This window comes from Pseudophryne corroboree, unplaced genomic scaffold, assembly GCF_028390025.1.
Source record: "Pseudophryne corroboree isolate aPseCor3 unplaced genomic scaffold, aPseCor3.hap2 scaffold_2776, whole genome shotgun sequence".
Taxonomy (NCBI): domain Eukaryota; kingdom Metazoa; phylum Chordata; class Amphibia; order Anura; family Myobatrachidae; genus Pseudophryne; species Pseudophryne corroboree.
Window position 1 is genome coordinate 25525 of NW_026969438.1, and position 6539 is coordinate 32063.

The following is a 6539-nucleotide window of genomic DNA, read 5'->3' on the forward strand; positions in this document are numbered from 1 at the left end:
AAAGGGAAGGGGAGCCAGTGAAGAACTAGTAAGAGAGGAGAGGTGGACGTAGTGCGTTTGGTGAGGAAAATGAGCCGGGAAGCAGCATTGAGGATAGATTGGAGTGGAGAGAGGTATTTGTCAGGAATGCCAGTCAGGAAGAGATTACAGCAGTCCAGTCTGGAGATGACCAGTGAGTGGATAAGAGTCTTAGTAGCATCCTGGGTCAGAAAGGGTCTGATCCTGGAAATATTTTTTAGATGAAAACGGCAGGTTTGTGAGAGGTGCTGAATGTGTGGTTTGAAGGAGAGGGAGGAGTCAAGGATTACTCCAAGACAGCGCACTTGGGGGGTAGAGGAGATAGTAGTGCCATCAATAGATAATGAGATTGTAGGAGGTGAGGTTATGCGGGAGGGAGGTAGGATGATCAGCTCGGTCTTAGACATGTTAAGTTTAAGAAAGCGCTGGGACATCCAGGAAGAGATAGCAGAGAGACAGTTGGAGATACGAGTGAGGAGAGTAGGGGAGAGGTCTGGAGAGGAAAGATAGATTTGAGTGTCATCAGCATAGAGATGATATTGGAAACCAAAAGAACTAATGAGCTTACCTAGTGAGGACGTATAGAGAGAAAAGAGAAGAGGACCAAGGACAGAACCTTGGGGTACCCCTACAGTTAGTGGAAGTGAGGGGGAGGTGGAGTCATGAGAGGAGACAGAGAATGAACGGTCAGAAAGTTAGGACGACAACCAAGAGAGGGCTGTGTTACGCAGACCAATGGAGTGAAGGATTTGCAGTAGGAGAGGATGGTCCACAGTGTCAAAAGCAGCAGAGAGATCAAGTAGAATAAGTAGAGAGTAGTGTCCCTTAGATTTAGCAGCATGGAGGTCATTGCATACTTTTGTAAGGGCAGTTTCAGTGGAGTGGAGAGGACGGAAGCCAGACTGGAATGGGTCAAGCAGTGAGTGTGAGGAAAGAAAGGAAGTAAGGCGGTTGTAGACAATACGCTCAAGGAGTTTGGAGGCAAAAGGGAGGAGAGAGATGGGTCGGTAGTTGGAGAGAGTGTTTGGATCAAGGGTAGGTTTTTTAAGAATAGGAGAGATGAGAGCGTGCTTGAAGGCAGAGGGGACAGTGCCTGATGAGAGGGAGAGATTGAGAAGGTGGGAAAGATGGGAAAAAGCAGAAGAAGAGAGGTGGCAAAGGAGGTGGGAGGGGATTGGGTCAAGTGGGGAGGTGGTGAGGGGACAGGAACGAATGAGGGCCATGACTTCCTCTCCAGATGCATGGGAGAAAGATGACAGAGTTGGTGCGAGGGATGGGGAGGGTTGGTAAGGGTTGGGAGAAGGCTGGTTACTGATAGTCTGGTGTGATGTGATGTCCTGACGTATGGAGTCAATTTTGGATGTGAAGTAAGTGGCAAAGTCAAGAGCAGAGAGTGAGGAAGGGAGACGAGGTGGAGGTGGGCAGAGGAGTGAGTTGAGAGTGGCAAAGAGGCGCCGGGGGTTGGAAGACTGGGAGGAGATGAGGTTCTTGAAGTATGACTGTTTAGCAAGAGAAAGGGCAGCACTGAAGGATGAGAGCATAAGTTTGAAATGGAGGAAGTCTGCCTTAGAGCGTGATTTCCTCCAGTGTCGCTCAGCCGTACGTGAGCATTTTTGCAGATATCTGGTGCATTTGGTGTGCCAGGGTTGAGGTGTTAATTTGTGAGGGTGAATAGTGGTTGGTGGAGCAACAGAGTCAAGAGCAGAAGTAAGGGAAGCATTGTATGTGGAAGTGGCTTGTTCAGGGCATGAGAGAGAGAGAATAGGAGAGAGAAGTGAGTCAAACAGGGAGGAAAGGAATGTGGTGTCAATAGCTTCAATGTTACGCTTAGTGATGGTAGCCTTAGGAGGTAGAGATGGGGAAGTCGAGAGAGATAGGTTGAAGGAGAGCAGGTGGTGGTCAGAGAGGGGAAATGGGGAGTTGGAAAAATCAGAAATATCACAGCGGTGAGTGAAGACCAGATCCAGTGAGCTCCCATTCACATGGGAGGGTGAGGAGGTCCACTGGGAGAGACCAAGTGAAGAGGTGAGGTTAAGGAGTTTAGAGGCAGGGGATTGTGTGGGGATGTCAATAGGGATGTTGAAATCGCCTAGGATAATGGTGGGAATGTCAGAAGAGAGGAAGTGAGGAAGCCAGGAAGCAAAGTTGTCGATTAATTTGGAAGCAGTGCCAGGGGGGCGGTAAATGACAGCTACTCTAAGATAAACTGGTTGGAAGAGGCATATGGCGTGGACCTCAAATGTAAAGAATATAAGGGATGGTTCTGGTGGTATGAGTTGGTAGGAGTAACTAGAAGGTAAAAGGACCCCAACACCACCCCCATGGCGACCCCCAGGTCGGGGTGTGTGTGTGAATGTAAGGCCCCCAGCAGAGAGAGCAGCAGCAGAAGTAGTGTCAGAGGGCGTAATCCAAGTTTCAGTAATGGCTAGTAGGTGTAGGGAGTTGGAAATGAAAAGGTCATGAGTGGGGACCAGTTTGTTATAAACAGATCTGGCATTCCAGAGGGCACAGGATAGGGGGTATGAGTTTGTGGGAGAGATGTGAATTAGATTTTCAGGGTTGCTGTAGCGATGAGGTGGGATTAACTTTGAGGGCAGGGATGATGAGAGAGTAGTGATGGTACGGGTGCCTGAGCTAGGAGGGGAAACTGCAGGAGGTGGGCAGGGAGGGAGGTCAGTGTGATGTGGATGGGGGTGTGGGGAGGTGACAGGGAAGGGAGAGAGGGAGCAGGGCTGAGTTGTGGGGTAGCAGGACCATGGGGCAGAGGTGAATGAAAGTGGGGTAACAGGAAAGGTGGGGGAAGGAAACAGAGGGATGGAGGGGAGACAGAGGAGGGGAGAGAGGAGGAGGTGGAGGAGACTAGGGGGGAAGGCTAAAGATACATTATTAGGTAGACACTTAGTGATGTGGGGAGTATAAGAAAACCTTGACATAGTGTTAAGTAGGTAAATAGGTTGAGGGAAAGTGGAAGTAGGAGAGGAGACTGTAAGGCAATCCGAGCAGAAGAATTGCAGAAATGCAGGTGAGAAAAGCTGTGTAGGCTCAAGGGGTGTAGATTTAGTATGAAATGAGTCAAAAGCGTAGATAAAGTGGGTGCAGAAAAGTATTTGGAGTGTAAGAAATGAAAGGATTGTGAGAGGTTTAAGAAGCAATGGTAATTATGTTAGATGTTTTAAGTGTTTGCAGGTAAAATTGCATTGGTGCAGCTGTGCTTAAAAAACAAAATTACAATAATACAGATACAGGCATTTGTAGGTGAAATGGATGGTTTATGAAATGTCCAAGTAAGGTAGTTCTGTGCTATGTAATCAGATGCAACAATCAGGAGGTGAGTGATCTGAGGAGTAAGTGACTCACATTTGTTATTAGTTCTTCAGTTTTCTTTGTTTTGTTAGATTGGTGTGCTTCTGTTTTCCTTCTTTTTCACTTCGATTGAACGCTGATTGAACACTGCTGTTATGTGTCAATTTTATCACGGTTTGATAAAAATGCACGCTTAGATCAATAAATGCACAGCCAAATGGCTTTGCACAGCCTACACCATTGGACTTAAGTAGAAGACTATTACAAGTGAAACCAATAATTGAAATCTGTAACCACACCCCACCCCCTCAAATGCCAGGCAATAAATTACCTTAAAAACAACAACCAGGCATTCCACAAAGACTAAACTGGGTCTATATCATTCAAAACTTTAAAAAAGTACTTCAAAATCACATACTATGCAATAATGTTTCAATTTGCATTACCCAGCAGAATTAGCTTTGCATATATAGATATAGTGCAGCAGAATATATTGGTGGTTGTAGTCAATTGTAATTACCTGTAGGTGACAAGAAGAGAAGAAACGTCAATTCACAATCGATATCAGCTGAAGATAAATTAATGCTGATTGAACACTGCTGTTATGTGTCAATTTTATCACGCTTTGATAAAAATGCATGCTTAGATCAATAAATGCACAGCCAAACGGCTTTGCACAGCCTACACCATTGGACTTAAGTAGAAGACTATTACAAGTGAAACCAATAATTGAAATCTGTAACCACACCCCACCCCCTCAAATGCCAGGCAATAAATTACCTTAAAAACAACAACCAGGCATTCCACAAAGATTAAACTGGGTCTATATCATTCAAAACTTTAAAAAAGTACTTCAAAATCACATACTATGCAATAATGTTTCAATTTGCATTACCCAGCAGAATTAGCTTTGCATATATAGATATAGTGCAGCAGAATATATTGGTGGTTGTAGTCAATTGTAATTACTCAGCAGAATTAGCTTTGCATATATAGATATAGTGCAGCAGAATATATTGGTGGTTGTAGTCAATTGTAATTACCCAGCAGAATTAGCTTTGCAAATATAGATATAGTGCAGCAGAATATATTGGTGGTTTTAGTCAGTTGTAATTACCCAGCAGAATTAGCTTTGCATATATATAGTGCAGCAGAATATATTGGTGGTTGTAGTCAAATTAAGCAGACGGGAGAAGTCAGGATAGTGCGCAAGGGCATAGAAGGGAGCGGCTCAAGAAAAGAGAAGTGGAAACAGACAGCAAACTAGGCTGGAGAGAGACCTGAGACAAAGAGATCTGAATTATACGAGAGCCGACCAGGGGAAAAACAAATTATGCAGTCAAGTTTCCCACATTTGGAAAAATCACAGGAGCAGCACACCCAGAGTGCAATGAGTGAGCCTTGCCCTGGGAGAAGCACCTTCATGATCATAGTATATCACCTGGCAGGTAAGTAGGAGTTGGGCTAGAGCTGGGGAGGGTCGCTGCTCGGGCACCCCCCTGTCAAGTGAAGGAGATCCAACTGAGGCAGCACAAGGAATCTCTCGAAAGAAGAACAAGGCTAGAGGAAGATCTGAGACAAATAAATCTGACTTTTACCAGAGCTGACCAGAGGAAAGAACAAACACAGTCCCCCACTACCACAAATAATGCAGTCGAGTTTCCCACATTTGGGGAAATCATACGGGTCAGCATACCCAGAATACAATGAATGAACCTCACCCTGGGAGAACAATCTTCATGACCATGGTATCTCCTATGCAAAATAAGTATGATTTGGGATAGGGCTTGGGAGGGCCGCTGCTCAGGCACATCTCTGTCAAGTAAAGGAGATTCAACTGAGGCAGCACAAGGGAACTCTCATCTGGGGACAACAACTGCAGGGAGAACACATATTTTCAGATGAACATGGGAGGGCAGAAGGCTACCTAATACTGAAGCACCCCCAAACAACAAACCAAATGCAACAACTAGTGCAAGCATTCCTGGGGGAAGGCCTGCAGCAGATGGATTTGCATATGGTGATGTCATCCAAGCAGTGGGTCAAAGTTGGCTTCAACCCTCGTCTGCATATGAAAAGAGAAAAGGGGCGTGCAGGGCATGGCAGCATTTTTCGGAGCTTGGATGACCCCTAGTTCGCATTAAACACCTCCACCCTCCTTCGGTGTGGGGCTCATGTTGGCTATGCCCCAGCCCCGAAGCATTCAAGCTGATTTCTTGCAGCAGCTGGGCACTGTAACAGCTCCAGAGCTGCTCTGTAAGGCAAATAAAAGGGTGTGGGACCTGCAGCACTACCTGTAGTTCGCATTGTGCGTTGGAAGGCACAAAGTAAGCAGACGGGAGAAGTCAGGATAGTGCGCAAGGGCATAGAAGGGAGCAGCTCAAGAAAAGAGAAGTGGAAACAGACAGCAAACTAGGCTGGAGAGAGACCTGAGACAAAGAGATCTGAATTATACGAGAGCCGACCAGGGGAAACACAAATTATGCAGTCAAGTTTCCCACATTTGGGGAAATCGCAGGAGCAGCACACCCAGAGTGCAATGGGTGAGCCTTGCCCTGGGAGAAGCACCTTCGTGATTATAGTATCTCGCCTGGCAGGTTAGTAGGAGTTGGGCTAGAGCTGGGGAGGGTCGCTGCTCGGGCACCCCCCTGTCAAGTGAAGGAGATCCAACTGAGGCAGCACAAGGGAACTCTCGAAATAAGAACAAGGCTAGAGGAAGATCTGAGACAAAGAAATCTGACTTTTACCAGAGCTGACATCACATCACACCAGACTATCAGTAACCAGCCTTCTCCCATCCCTTACCAACCCTCCCCATCCCTCGCACCAACTCTGTCATCTTTCTCCCATGCATCTGGAGAGGAAGTCATGGCCCTCATTCGTTCCTGTCCCCTCACCACCTCCCCACTTGACCCTATCCCCTCCCGCCTCCTCTGCCACATCTCTTCTTCTGCTTGTTCCCATCTTTCCCACCTTCTCAATCTCTCCCTCTCATCAGGCACTGTCCCCTCTGCCTTCAACCACGCTCTCATCTCTCCTATTCTTAAAAAACCTACCCTTGATCCAAACACTCTCTCCAACTACCGACCCATCTCTCTTCTCCCTTTTGCCTCCAAACTCCTTGAGCGTATTGTCTACAACCGCCTTACTTCCTTTCTTTCCTCACACTCACTGCTTGACCCATTCCAGTCTGGCTTCCGTCCTCTCCACTCCACTGA

General features: G+C 46.6%; 3 non-coding genes across 3 annotated transcripts; all 3 read right to left on the minus strand.

The window, feature by feature from the left end:
* Nucleotides 1–4614: 4614 nt before the first annotated feature.
* On the minus strand, nt 4615–4777 carry LOC135013863 (U1 spliceosomal RNA). The gene has a single exon (XR_010212454.1). It is a non-coding gene; the product is annotated as a U1 spliceosomal RNA (small nuclear RNA).
* A 152-nt stretch (nt 4778–4929) lies between these two features.
* On the minus strand, nt 4930–5093 carry LOC135013866 (U1 spliceosomal RNA). Its single transcript, XR_010212457.1, has one exon. It is a non-coding gene; the product is annotated as a U1 spliceosomal RNA (small nuclear RNA).
* A 670-nt stretch (nt 5094–5763) lies between these two features.
* On the minus strand, nt 5764–5926 carry LOC135013858 (U1 spliceosomal RNA). Its single transcript, XR_010212450.1, has one exon. It is a non-coding gene; the product is annotated as a U1 spliceosomal RNA (small nuclear RNA).
* Between the last annotated feature and the right edge of the window lie 613 nt (nt 5927–6539).